At 43.7% G+C, this 14464-nt stretch overlaps 1 protein-coding gene across 6 annotated transcripts in view; it reads left to right on the top strand.

Moving 5' to 3' along the window:
* Positions 1-9827: 9827 nt before the first annotated feature.
* Positions 9828-14464, top strand: part of B4GALT4 (beta-1,4-galactosyltransferase 4) — a 28470-nt gene continuing 23833 nt past the window's right edge. Inside the window, exons 1-3 of one of the 6 annotated variants that reach the window (XM_069020761.1) lie at positions 9828-9981; positions 10216-10298; positions 11379-11448. The gene's annotated coding sequence lies outside the window, so the exon portion shown is untranslated. Of the gene's footprint in view, positions 9982-10072; positions 10299-10995; positions 11071-11378; positions 11449-14464 lie in introns of those variants that run through there. The other 5 variants (XM_069020742.1, XM_069020751.1, XM_069020769.1 and 2 more) reach the window with 5 other exon arrangements.

Below are 14464 nucleotides of genomic sequence, written 5' to 3'. Positions count from 1 at the left end.
CCTTGCTACAGCCTCCTTTCAGATGGTTGAGAGAGTATTAAGGTGCTTCCTGAGCTTTCTCTTCTCCAGGCTAAACCCCAGCTCCCTTAGCTGCTCCACATTAGACCTGTGCTCCAGACCCTTCACCAGCTCCGTTGCCTTTCTCTCCAGCATCTCAATGTCTTTCTTGTAGTGAGGGGTCCAGAACTGCACACGGGACTTGACGTGTGGCCATGTCTTGCATCATGAGATGCCATTAAAAACAAAATCATAAAATCATAATGAACTGGTTCATTATAGCCAGCACTATATATATTTATCCCATGGCTGGACATCAGCAGCTGGAAAGCCTTGCTGCCATTGCCACCCTCAGTCGATGTGGAGAAGGCCCATGTTCCCCTTTGAAACCAGCACAGACTCCACCTCTTATTTTATATAGTTTACATCATGCCAGCTCCCACACTTTCAAATGTCCCATCATCCTTTCCATCTTCTGGTGTATACACACAGCTATCATTCCATAAGTCCATCTCTATGAAATCTCAGTTGAGTTTGTTTTGTCCATGACCTTGAGTTGCATTTGCCATAACAGTCTTTTGGGGCAGAGGAGATGGTATGTGTTGTTGGACTGTTGCACGGTGAAGCCAGTTCTGATCACATCATCATTGCACTTGTCCAGATTTATCAAAGTTCATTCTTTATTAATGTGGTAATCAAAAGGGAATTGGGTTCAGATCCCCAAATCCAGAGTTGGTGGAGACGGGTGCTGCAAAGTGCTCAGTGCACTGATGAGCATATCACCACCATATAAGTGATAACACACAGTCTTATATAGCAATTACATCAAACAGTTTAATTAATTGTAATTCCCACCCAAAATCAAATCCTCTTGAGGCACACACCAGACTTCCCCATCCTTCCATGTTACCCATCAAGTGCACCCAAGTCCTTGAGCAAAAGCAATCCCATGGATTGGTTTTGCTTTTGCCTGAGGCAGGAATAACCCAGACTTTTTTTCCCCAGCATATTTTTTATGTGCACTACTGGGAATATGCCCAGTTCTCCAGTACATAAAAGTTTTGATTGAGCAGTGTCAGCCTGACTGACAGATTCCCTGGTGCTGACTAACCAAGTGGCTTTTGCTAAATGTTTGAAGATTCCACCCATTGCTCTCAGTGCAGTCTTTAACAGTTCATTGCACTGCTGGATTTTTCCCTGGAGGCTAGTGTGCCATAGGGTCTGTTATATCGACGCAATACTATGTTTTTGGCCCAGTTGTCTACAAGGTTGTTTTGGAAATTAGTCCCACTGTGTGACTCAGCTGCTTCTGGCCTACCAGGTCCCCACAAGACTTGCTTTTCAAGGCCCAGGATAGTTTTCTGGGTGGTGCTAAAGGGCCCAGAATATGTTTCCAGTCCTCCAGTGAGCCCATAGTGGATTTGTGGGTGTGTGATATATTCAATCTGCCAGGCCTTCTTATACTTCAGCCACTGTCCTTCTTACTAGAGAGCCTTTAACCACTTGACTTGCTTAATTTCAGCATGCTTCCCGTTCATGGATAACCTATGTGACAGTGTCCGTGGTCAAATCTACCCCTCAATCATGAGCCCGTCTATAGTTTGCATCGCTTTCTTGATGGCCTGAGGTGTCATGGGCCCACGGGGCTATAAATAATTCCCTTTTATGTTGCCAATCCAGATCCACCTGAGCCACCTACTGGTTGTTTGGATGTTCTGCAGTGGCCCGACTCGGGCGCACGGGCCTTTACGTGATGCACTTTCACAACCAGGTTCTACACCCAGGCAGCAATATCCTGTCACAATGCAGCAGCCCAGGTGGGTTAACCTCTGCACTGCCAGCTACTCTGCTTCCATCACTGCAACCACCTCCACAGGACATTTGCCATCATCCCTGACTCAGTAGAAATGTAAAGTATTGGCCATTTTTCCTCATTCAACAATGTCTAAAGCCAGCTGGATGGCTTTCACCTCTGCAAACTGACTGGACTCACTTTCTCCTTCAGCAGTTTCTGCAACTTGTCTTAGGGGATCCGATACAGCTGCCTTCCACCTCCAATGCTTTCCTACAACACATCAGGACCCATCAATAAACAGGGCATATTGCTTCTCACTTTTTGATATTTGTCACATAGTGCAGCCTCTTCAGCCCATCTCACCCCCTCCTCTGATCATATTCTGAAATCTTTACCTTCTGGCCAGTTCATGATCACTTTCAAGATTTCTGGATGCCTGGGGTTTCCTATTCGAGCTCATTGTGTGATCAGTGGTATCCCACTTATTCCACATAGCATCAGTTGTCTGATATGCAGAGGAGACCCTTCCTTTGAACATCCAGTCCAGCAGAGATAACTGGGGTGCCAGAAGGAGCTCTGCTCCAGTACCAATCACTACCAAAGCAGCTCAAACCTCTTCATAAGCCACAGTTATCTCTTTTTCAGCTGGAATGTAGCAGGCCTTAGATCCTCTGGCTCCAAAAGCCATGGGGTTGACCTCAAGTCTCCCATGGTACTTTCTGCCAGAGGTTCCACATACGGTCAATCTCCCTGGCTGCAGCACAGCTCACATTTCTAACATCTTGCTCTTCCCAGACTGGCCCAAGGGCTATTGCATGAATTATCTCCTGTTTAGTTTGTCAAAGGCTTGTTGATGCTCCAGGTCCCATTTGGTACCACTCGTCTGCTGGGTCACTTGATAGAGAGGACTGTAATTTGGAATGAGCATTCTCCAAAAACCCACAGCACTTTAGAAAGCTTGTGTTTCCTTCTTGCTAGACGGCGGAGATGTAGCTGTTTTGTTGATCACACCCACTGGGATCTAACGATGTCCATCTTGCCTGGGTGACATACAACATCTTTCTTGAAGAGATACTTTTCCTTCATGTCTGACAGAGTAATTTCCAGAGGCTGAGGACTTGTATCCCTTTTCCAATAAGCTTGTCAATTCCCCTTTCCCTAGAGAGTGACTCCAGATGCTTGGCTTCCCTACCCTCTAATTCCAGGCTACTAGTCCCACTATCCCAGCATTGAAGCAGCCAGGCGATAATGTGCTCACCTGGACAATGGATGAAATCTTTTCCCATAATCCATAATTCACTCAGCGATAGGGATTGACTGGTGGTTACCTTCTGTTCTGCTTCTTCCTCCTTTTCTTGTGATGGCCCCACTTTGTCCCCATTTACTAAATGAGTCGACTTTCATGTCCATTTCTTCTTGTCTGTAGGGGCGACTGACACTGGCATGGGTTGGGTCTCTGGTTCAGCTGCACTGCCTGTCACTGGAGTTGGAGTAGCTGCAGTGCCTAAAGCTTTGCCATCAGATCCAGAGACCATCTCATCCCCTTGAGGTACTGAATAATTTTGAACAGGGATCAGTAGGTATGGGCCAGGCCCCAGCACATCTCAGTGATTAGTGCCTGTCTGGAATTGACAGGATAACAGCATACTTCTCCCAAATATTTATTCTGCACTTGTTCCGGGAGGAAGTCCCAAAACACTGGAGGTTCCCACTTGTTCCTAGGTACTTGCCACATTCTATCCTACACATCCTGCTACTTGTAACTATCCAAACTCAGGGAATTCTCTTGGTAGTATTCTTAAATAGTTGTTTAACCACAAACACGACCTGGAACATATTCAACATTCCTGGAAAGAGGACCATGCTAGTTTCAACATCCCAAGGACATTCAAAATTTTCAAAATCCTCAAACACTACTATAATTAGCCTGACAGGAAAGGGGAAAGTGTGGAAGGGTGTCTCCTCCATAGGTTGTCTCTCAGAAGAGGAAAGACAAAAGGTGTGATTATTGGTAGTTCCCAACAGATGGCTCTCGAAGAACAGAGGTGAGCAATGCTGAGTACACACACCAGATTAGTTTTACAACCAGTAATTCTATCATATCACAAGCCAGCATTACGAAGTACAATGAAATGATAACCTTAGCCCAGACCTCAAAGGCAATAAAGCCAAGACAGGGAACACACGCTGCAAGTAAAGTGCTCCATAATACAGCCCCGAGAACAAGTGCAATGACTCTGAGAGCAAATAAATCAATGTTGTGACCAGTGAATGTTAAACCAATGCAGCAAATGCTTATAATGAATTTGTTTTAACGTGCTCTGGTCAGATCTGTCTTTACCTCAACCCTCAGGGCTCCATGTTGAGCGCCAAGAAGGATGTTGACACAGTGTAACACCAGCTGGCAACCAAGTACCACCCAGACTCACTGCCCCACCCACCCCGCAGTGGGATGGGGAGGAGAACCGGAAAAAGGGCAAATCAGTGGGTTGAGATGAGAACAATTAAATAATTGGCATAAAGGAAAACATTAATGCAACTAGTAATAATTGTAATGAAAACAGAGATTACAGAAAGAGAGAGAAATAAAACTCAAGATAAGAAAAATCAACAAACCAACAGTCATGCACAATACAGTTGCTCACCACCCACTGACTGATGCCCAGCCCATCCCCTAGAAGCCACCAGCAACTCCTGGCCAGCTTCTTCCAGTTTATATACTGAGCGTGACATTCTACAGTATGGAATGCCCCTTTGCCCAGCCTGGGTCAGCTGTCCTGGCCATGCTCCCTCCCAGTTTCTTGTGTACCTGCTCCCTGGCAGAGCATGGCAAGCTGAAAAATTCTTCACTTAGGGTAAGCAGTACGTAGCAACAACCACAACATCATTGTATAATCAACATTATTCTCATACCAAATTCAAAACACAGCACTGTACTAGCTACTAGGAAGAAAATTAACTCTATCCCAGCCAAAACCAGGACAGCTCTTTTGTTTTACTTTTAAAACAAATGTCTGAAAGGGGCTCTGGTAAAGTCTTATTGGCTTATCAGTGTGATTTGGCTTGTTTCTGGTAGAGAATTCTCCCTCTTCATTCCCTGCCAGCAGATCAGGGTCTGTGCCTCATGGATTCATTTTCCTACCTTCTCCCTCAGCAGCATTCTCACATAATTTCCATGTCTACAAACTGGATCACAGCTGCTGCTCAGTGAACAGACTGATTGTGTCTGCATCACTGCCTTCACACCTCAGCTTTGCTCATCCTTCCCCTTTAGCCACAGAAATGACCAGTGACAGCCCAGCTGTACCAGCAGACTGTGGCTGTAGTTCTGTGTCTGAACCTCTGTAATACACACCTCGTACAAGGAAATCTGCCAAAGCATTCTATTGCTCCAGATCAGCTGGAAAAAGTACCCAAACAAAAGAGTGAAATATTCAAGAAAATAAATTGTTCTTATCCTCAGTCCAGGTGTCTCTAAGGCCTGAGATGCATGCTCCAAGAGAAACCTGCTCTTTGTGTGAAATATGCCCAGGAGAACTTAGCTGATGGAACTGTGCAACAAACCACAGTAAGGTAGAAGACAGAGATCTGTGCTAATTCAACAGGGGTGAAATTCCTTCTCAGTCACAAATCTGAACAGCAGTTCAAGTCTGGATATATGTAGATGAACCTTACAGCTGCTGTGCATTTTGAATCAAAGAAGTAACTTTGTGCTATTTATTAAAGTTAGGCTAATGACTTGAGCACAATTTTGGGGGGATGTTTTAAAGATTTACGCACTCTCCTCGCTAGCATATTATGTACTAATTGTTATGCCTACAGAATTCAATAAAATGGTATGGAGACTTAGGTGTCTCTTCTTTTCCTTTCTCATTCTTACATGGAAATGTTAATGTGGCCAGAACAATAATGGAGTGACAATTTGTACCCACCTACCCTTCATAATGATATTTTAGGAAATAACTTGCATTTGTCTGCCAGGGTCCTCGTGTGCAATCCATGGCATGTTGTATTTTTATCAATGAATTCATCAGAGAGCTGCATGAATGTTTGAATCCTTGCTTTCCTTATATTTGCAAGGAAACTGTAATCCAGACTGAGCCAAGGAAACTAGTACTGAGAAACAAGGAACAGGTCAGGCAGAATGGCAAAAATGAGACCATCCTGGCTAGGTTTTGTGAAATCTGCCTTGTTCAGCAGTCTTCTAACTTATCCTTGCTTGAGACTTTATCATAAAACACTGGATTACATATGTGGGAAGCCCAGCAAAGCACAGAGGTCCAGGTTCAAAAAGAGCCTTCTTTGATTAAATGTGTAACTGCTGCAGGGACTTAGAACACTCCTACTGAATCATGCAACACCAGTTTGCCCTCAGCAAACACTAACAGTATACAACTTCCTATGCTCTCATCACATTTGATTTTCCTGTCTGTTCCTTCCAACTCTCATTTCTTTTCTGTTATTTAGGTTAATGTGCTTTTCACCCACTTCTCACCTCTGCTATGCTTCGTGTTTTCTGCTGTCCCTGAGAAAACATAGACCCTTTTTGCCACTCATTCTCCCTCCTGTTTCAAATCCTTTTCCTGTCTTACTAACTCCTCAATTTTTCATTTTATCAAACACCCCCTCTATCCTTTCACTCCAGGGAACAGGAACAGTCCTTTAAATTTACCCTGGGATACGGCTGTTGCTTAAAGTCTTACCTTGATAAAGCAAAGTTGTAACTTCAGTCTTGTATACACATGTCCAGGTGAGGTTGGGTACCACTAACTGTGTAATTGTAGTGACATGAAATTCAGCATGAACTAATTGCTGTAATGTCCAGCAATTGCTGGGATGACTTTCGAAGATCTCTCTGTACCATAACTGCATGCAAGAAAGAGTCGCCGTTGTTACTCACATTTTGAGGCCACATGGCACCAGCTTTCATCCAAACAATTTATGAGGTAAAAATCCCTGTGTTTAAACTGTGAGACTGAAGAACAGAGATGAAAAGAAAAGCTGCTTTCAAATGCTGCAGGGAAGAACACCCAACATAGTCTTTATATCTGTATCCAAGAAAATAGGGCTTCTATGCATCTTCTAAAAGTATGTGTTATAAACAAATTTATTTCAAGTCACTGATGTCTATGTGAGTAAGAAATGAACCTGCAGGGCTTCAAAATCTACTGCAGCTCAACAAATAGCAGCATTAACACAATCAGACCCAAATGACCCACGATCCGATTCTGTTTGCTCAGAAATTCTGCCATTTCTATGGCGCAGTATTGAGATAAACTACATCCGGGATTGCTTCCTCAGTAATTTTTTAGCAGCACTAACAACCTGCAGGGAAGGATTTGATTTCTTAGGGAAACCTTTTATGTTGTGCTGGGCAAGTTGATGAGATATCACGTTTGCTGTCTGATATCATTGCTGCTTCCGGACAGGAAAAAATATTGGTCTCTCCATGACCTCAATGTAATAATGTTGCTCACTCAGCATGCCATGTACTGTGTGTCCTTCTCCAAACTGGAGATGTAGCATTCCACTGAAATACCTCCTGCTAAGTTTACAGGTAATTATTTATTGGATGGCATTATTTCCACAACTAATGATCTTTGCTCCTTTTCAAAAATTAAAAAAGTATCATTTTACACTTTGCAAACGTTGAGTCACTGGGGCATCTGGGAAAATCCCAGCTTGTACTACATTTGCATGTGGTGTGGAGCTCAACAATGATTGATATTCTGGGTAGCTTAAATTCAGTCGTTGTCATATTCTACATGCGAAATTAAAACCAGCAGCTAAAGAGCGCACCTAGGACAACCTGAATATTTGAAGTAGGGGAAAATGTAACATTTGCTTAACAAGAGACTAAAGATAGATCACTGAAGGAGACCCCAGACTCAGGGCCCTTCTCAAGACTCCGTTCCCATGAGATCCACAAGGTTTTATTTTTTGGAACAAGCATAACATTTAGTTTGGAGAAAAGAAACCTGGTTGTTAGACAAATGTTACATTTGCAAGATAAGAATATTTTTGGAGGAAAACACACAGAGAGACTTTTATAGAAGTCTCTCATCAGTTAAACACAGTGTTCCATGAGCCATAAACAGAGTTAATTGCTGTTCTCACAATGTTTCCCACATCCCCTGCGATCACTGCCATAGCCCAAGTTTCCCATACATCCTTTAGATGCATACATCCTGCATCACAGTATTCCTGATGACTGCAAGTCCATGCAACGCTTTCAGGTGCTCTGCATAATGCAGTTCATTTTGAGCATCTTCACACATACCTTTGGCCATCTCACCTCTCCCTTCCCTACCCTGTGAGACCACCACCACAGTAATTTCAGGTCTCATTGTTCATTTCCTTCTCTTTATTTGTCTGTAGGATGAGTGATTTGCTGTGTGGACTGGGATTTAAGATACACGCTGGTTGAATCTGTGGTATGAGGGTGGACTGACAAGCTGGATAATGCCAATGAACTCTCAGTGGGTCAAATAATGACTAACACTCTGTGTCACTCTCTCAGCAGAGAGTGTCTTCTGTATCTACAGTTCTGATCCACACAGCACTAACAGAAATGTACTATATTTGAGACCCATGCACTTTGGCAGATTTGTTTACAATCTGGAAGTAGCATCTGGATCTGACAATTACATAACATCATAAAACCTGACTAAAACTATCAATAGATGTGATTGATGCCACTAGTAAAGGGGTCACTCACACAGCTATTACTGGACAACTACTCACATCTCTTTTAATTTTGGATTATCAACATTTGTTACTATTTACAAACAGAAGGAATTTAATACTATCCTTCATTCTTCCTCAGATCTAATTTCTGACAATTACATTGTTTTGCTTTATTTAATTTCCTACCCTGTTAAACAGAAGCTTTCTCCTCTCTGGTTCTTTCAACAGAAGTAATTTCTCTCCACAAAAGAAGATGAATTTTCCCCTTTTCTTGAAGGACTTTTGTGGTGCTTGACAGCAGATTCCTCGTGGGTGCAGCTGTATGAGGTCTGGGTGGTGAATTCCAGCTCCTGACAGCCACATATGCAGGCTCACTCTAGAGCAGGGTAGCAGCATCATCATCCCTACTGCTCCCCTTTTGCTCTCCTTGCTATTGTCGGTGAAACTGCTTTGTTATTTGATCAAATAATTTAAAATAATTGGGCTTTTTGGCAGAGAGGGGCTGTTAGGTTGAAAAGGTTTGTATGGAGAAACAACCGATGCTAAGTTACAGCAGTATGAATTTGGTTAATCCATACGGTGATCTAATGTGCCCTGCAGGTGAAAACACCTTTGATTTTGAGGTTTTTTTCAAATACTAACTTACTAGTAACAGATAAACACTTTCAGCCATCTGCATGGGGAAAACACACTTGAAGAGGTTTTTGGCACTCTTTAAGAGTTCGACACCAAAAGCCCTGTTGTGATTTCACTTAAGGAAGGGGAACACCATTCTCGTTCCGGAGCATTAGGTTTTGGAAGCAGGCCTCTTAAGTTCTTATCTCTAAGAACTCCTGCGGAGCCTCACCTAATTTTCACTGTAAAGAAGAGCTAAATATCACAGAGCCGCAGAACCACAGAATGGCTCGGGTGGGAAGGGACCTTAAGGATCCCCTGGCTCCACCCCCTGCCACGGGCAGGGACATCTTCCAATAGATACGTTTGGAGAGGAAGTGAGACTTGGCTTCTGACGAGCGCCAGCCATACAAATATTGTGATGCCCAAGCCCTCGGAGCTCCCTCGCAGCTCCAAAAAAACCCACAAAAACCCAGTCGGTTCAGCATTCCCGTAAATGGCAAAGCTGGCAGAGTTCTGTCACCGCCACCAGCAGCCCGGGCGTGCCGAGCCGCTGGGACCGTCCGAGCCGCGCTGCCAGAGCCGTGGCTGCCGCGTTTGCTCGGGAAGCCCAAAGCAAACAAGCGGCTGAGGCCCGCTGGCCCGCTATTCCCGGGATGGCCCAGCAGCGGCCGTGGCGGGAGGGGCGCTGAGGGGAGCGCGGGGAGGGCGGCGCGGCGCCAGGGCGCCTGCGCAAGCGGGTGGGCGGCGGGCCGGGGGCCGCGCCGGGAGTGTGGCCGTGTCCCTGTGGCACTGGGAGCGTGTCCCTGTCCGTGCGGCAGCGGGAAGCACGCCGGGAGCGTGGCCGAGCCCCTGCAGCGCCGGGAGCGGTGGGAGGCGCGGGCCCCGTGAGTACGAGCTCGGTGTGCAGAGCGGGGGAGCGCGGTGAGGAGCTGCCCGTCCTGAGGGCGAGCGGGTAGGACTGCGGGGGAGGGTGTGGGAGTGAGCGCTGGGGGTGACGAGCGCCCGGCCGCTGTTTCGGTTTGGAATCGTTAGCGACGGGGCCAACGGGGCTGGTTTAATTCCACCTCCTCGGACTTGGAGCACCTGGTACGTGGCCGAAACTGGGTCGTCTTGTGCAGCTCAGGAGTTCCAGGGAGTCCCTGTGCGTGCGGGGAAGCCCTCATGGACATCACAGGCAGGACTTGAGGCTGTGGTCGTGCGGGTAAGTCTGCCGGGACATAATGTCATCACAGCATAGCTTTACTGAAATAATTTGCAATAGTTACATATTTAAAAATTACGTACCAGGTGGAAGTACGTATTGTACCGGGCTCGGGGATTGGAAGTCAGGAGGACGCCTGCAATGCACTGGTTTTTGCACTTTAATTACAGCTTTGAATGGTTTTGTGTTAAAGTAAATACAGTACCGGGTGTGTTTTTCTCCATTTCACACATGGAAACCGGAGCACAAGCAAGTGATGCTGTTCACTAAAATTTTCTTACTGACAGGACACATAAATTTTTTCAGTCACTACTCCAGGTGTTATTTTGGAGGAGCCAGAACAGTGATCAGAGGGCTTGTAAAGAGGCTTGCACAGGTTCATGGAAACTGCCATTTGACAAAAACACCCCAGAGGATGATGGAAATGTGTGTGCAGGTGTTGAGGGGAAGCAGAAGTGGGGCTACTAGCAAGAATATTCAAGGTTTTACTTCTGAATCATAATATAAATGCTTTTAAAGTAGAGCTCTGGTAAGATTTGAATCCTTTCAGACTTAAGATTTTCATTACACTCGAGGAGTAATAGTCAAAAAGAAGAATATGTATATTCAGTTTCCTACTAATGCTTGCTTGCCTCAAAGAGTTAACAATGAATATCTCTTGTGGATTTAACAATTTTTCTACCCCTTCATTTAACAGCTATGGAAGGTCCCAAGGGACAGCTGAGGCAGTTTACAAGACAGTTTTCAACAGAGAGGTTTAGAGAAACAGAAGGTGAAAGTTTGATGTCTTTGAGACAGCTACCATTAAAAATCCCCAAAGAAATAAACTTTGGGATCAGTTCACATTCTTCAACTTAAATATTTACACTTTTTGTCAATAAAGTTGGTAGCTGTGTAGATGCTCTTTCTCTAAATATCTTTTTTTCTTTGCCAGCTCAGTGATGATTCTGTAGGTCTTCTGTTGTTAATTACAAATACTCTGATTAAATTTAGAATACTTAAAAGTGCAAGTTCAGGGTTTTGTATTGTTCTCTCTCACTGTTCAACTTGGATAATGTTTCATGAACCTTTCTTTAACAGTGTGAAGTATCACCTTTCATCCAGGATGCTGCTGCTGTGAATGCGTTTTTGTGATAAACACTTCCCTTAGGTATGCTTGATCTTGTTTTTGATTTATGTGGGTATTTCCTTGTCATTTTTGTAAAAGCTGTGTTTCATTTTCACAAATACTTTTCAGTTAGAAGTAAGACATTGCTACTTCAACTTTGGAAAGCTTGGCTTTTTGTTTTTCTCCTTGGTTTGAGTTGGCATGTCCTTCGCTTTTAAATAATATGTAGTAAAAAATAGAAGTTGACGTGTGTTTGCTGGCTTTCTATAGTATGGTCTTAAGTCTGAGTTACCTGTATGAGTTTGGTGAACTTGGGTTTTGTTAGTTTGAAGGAGGTCTGCCTGGAGATCCTGTAGCCTGGTTGATTGATGCAAGAATTTGGTTAAAAGCTGTTGGTTGTTTTGTTTTGGTTTTTTTTTTGCAAGTAAGTAGTTCAAAAGTCACCCAGCAGGTCTGCAACTGGGATAGCTGGTTTTTTTTTTGCTTCAGAGACTGGAGGTTTTGCCCTGCATATAAATAGGACCTTGAAAATATGGTAAAACAATGGGAGAGAGCGTCCATCACATTTTTCTTTATGGTTTTCAACATCTTTAGCTTTATAAGTATTTTGTCTTCTGTTTGAAGTGCTTTGGCATGCCTACAAGTAACATGCCTTAGAGCTGCAATTGAGTCATCTTGGTGTCCTGAGAGCAGCAACTGGGTAATATTTATTTGTCAGGCAGTGAATTGTGGGATAAAGTTATCATGCATTCTAATTCAGATATTCCTTTTAAACAGATATAATGATGACTGTAAATGTATGCAGTTAAAAGTAAGAGCAGTGTTTTTGGATCTGGTGTTAGTGGGACATCATCAGCACTAATCTTGTGTTTCCCCTCAGTCTTCAGTTCTGTAGTTGGCTTCTGAACTCTTGCAGCTAATTTTATTCATCAGTGAGATGGGAAGGGGTAAGACCTGCACAGTAATGGGAAGTGAAAGGTTGGAAAGGAGCCACTTACCCCTGCTCTGCTTCTGAGTTAAGTATCATCCCTCTTGACCTTCTCTCTTCTTCCTGGAAAGAGAGAGAGGTCTTGGTGCTTGTGTGCGGAGGGTTGTAGAGACAGGAGCTCTTCAGCCCTGAGAGGGTCGGAGAGGAGGAGCCCACATTGCCATCTCCTTTAATTCTCCACTCTCAAGCAGGATCTGGTTAGGTGGGGGAAAGAAATTAGTAACTGAATGTAAGAGTGATATGCTATCTCTCTTTGCCTGAAATTTTGCTGAGCTACTTGTCCAAAAGGTTTAATAATATCCTGAGTCTCAGGAGTATATTTTTCAAATTGCTTCTGCAAGCATTTGATTAAAATTTCGTGTTGCAATGTTGTACTGGTTTTGAATTCCAAAATGTTGTTCTAGGCCATATCACTTCCAAAGGGTTTGAGTTAGAGCTCTTAAATTGTATGTTTGAAATTTTTCTGCTGCATAAAAATCCATCTGCCAATTGGTTGAAAACTGGCATATGTATAAAACACATAAATTGTGTTTTAATATGGAAAAAGTCCTGTACATTTAGTAGCTTAACAAAGTCATGCCATCTGCACAGCTTTTTGATAGATGTCTTTGCAGTAGGCCCTGACAATTTGTAATCCTTACTGGAATAAGACTGCAAAAATAATAAAAGAAGTAAATCTGTTCATGCCTAAGGAAGCTTTAGCTGGAATGTCTTTGGTGCAGTTCTCATGCTGAAGTACCTTTATGAGAAACAAATAATGGGATTCTGTTCTCAGTTAAGCTTTCATAATACATGTTCAACTCTATTAGTTTTCATTTTTTTTTTACAACTTTGTTCATAGGTACTTGTAGACTGAAAGTTATAAATGTATTAAGTCTATACTACTTCTGTATTGCTTTATCTATCTGTGGTTGACACTTTCATTTAAAAAAGTGTATTGTGAAGCTGAAATAAGAATACACTATATTGTAATATAGTGGTTTTCTCAGATGTTATTTTATTGTGCAGGAGAGAATTGAGTGAGGAATTCGACCAGGAATGTGTTGATGTGTTTTTATAAAGTATCAAGGCCTGTGACATCTGTCACCTGTACTGACTGATACCACTCCAGCAAGGCAGCAGCTGCCAGAAGAAGATAGGGTATTGCTGAGTTGAGTCGTGACCTGAGCATTCCATTACACACGAGGTTCCTGTGTTCTCAGAAATCTATTTTATCATGTGGTTTTTCAGGGTATTCCACTCATCTTGGATGGGAAGATGTTTTTGAAAAGTGCTGTATTTCTTTAAAAAATGTTTCTGTGGTAAGCATTAGGGAGTGATGGGCTGTGCCAGAGCTGTTTGCTGTATCCCTCACTCCGTCACTTTGGCTGGGCTCAGGCTGACAGTGCTGCGTCTTACAGTGAGGTCAGTGGCTCAGCTGTAGTTGTGTAACAAGAGGGGCCATTCATAAATGTGTTTCTTGGCCTAGAGATGTTAGATGGCATTTCCTAGCATAGCATCAGAATTCACTGTGCCTTAGGAAAGTGGAAACTGTACTGCAGTGTTGGAGTGACACCCACTCATTTGCTATGGCTGGACGTACAGGCTGCAGAGAGCTCTCTCACCTGAGTGTACAGTAGTTGGCCCTATGTTGTAACAGGAGGAGATGCCTTGAGGGAAGCTGCAGCCCTTGGCATCCTGGCCTAGATCAGCAATAGTGTGCCCAGCAGGATTAGGGCAGTGATTGTCCCCCTGTGTTCGGCACTGGTGAGGCCACACCTTGAATCCTGTGTCAGTTTCTGGGCCCCTCACTAGAAGAAAGACATTGAGGTGAGTGCCAGTTTGGCCAAATTTAGACATATATCATCTGAGAGAAGGCAGGTTACAAACCACCCCTCCCCCACTAGGTTCAGGAAAAAAGAAACTTTTTCCTCGAAGGAAAGTGAAAGAGATAAAAACTATTTATTTTAACAAACACATGGGAAAAGGATAATACTGCTAAATAATAAAATCTCTTGCTGTGAAGAAAAGCCTGGGAAAATTAAGAGTCCTCCCTTTGGTCTCCCTCCTCCTTGGAGCTGGGACTTGGCC

The sequence above is a fragment of the Aphelocoma coerulescens genome, chromosome 1 (genome assembly GCF_041296385.1).
Source record: "Aphelocoma coerulescens isolate FSJ_1873_10779 chromosome 1, UR_Acoe_1.0, whole genome shotgun sequence".
Taxonomy (NCBI): Eukaryota; Metazoa; Chordata; class Aves; order Passeriformes; family Corvidae; genus Aphelocoma; species Aphelocoma coerulescens.
This window is presented reverse-complemented; position numbering and strand designations above follow the sequence as displayed.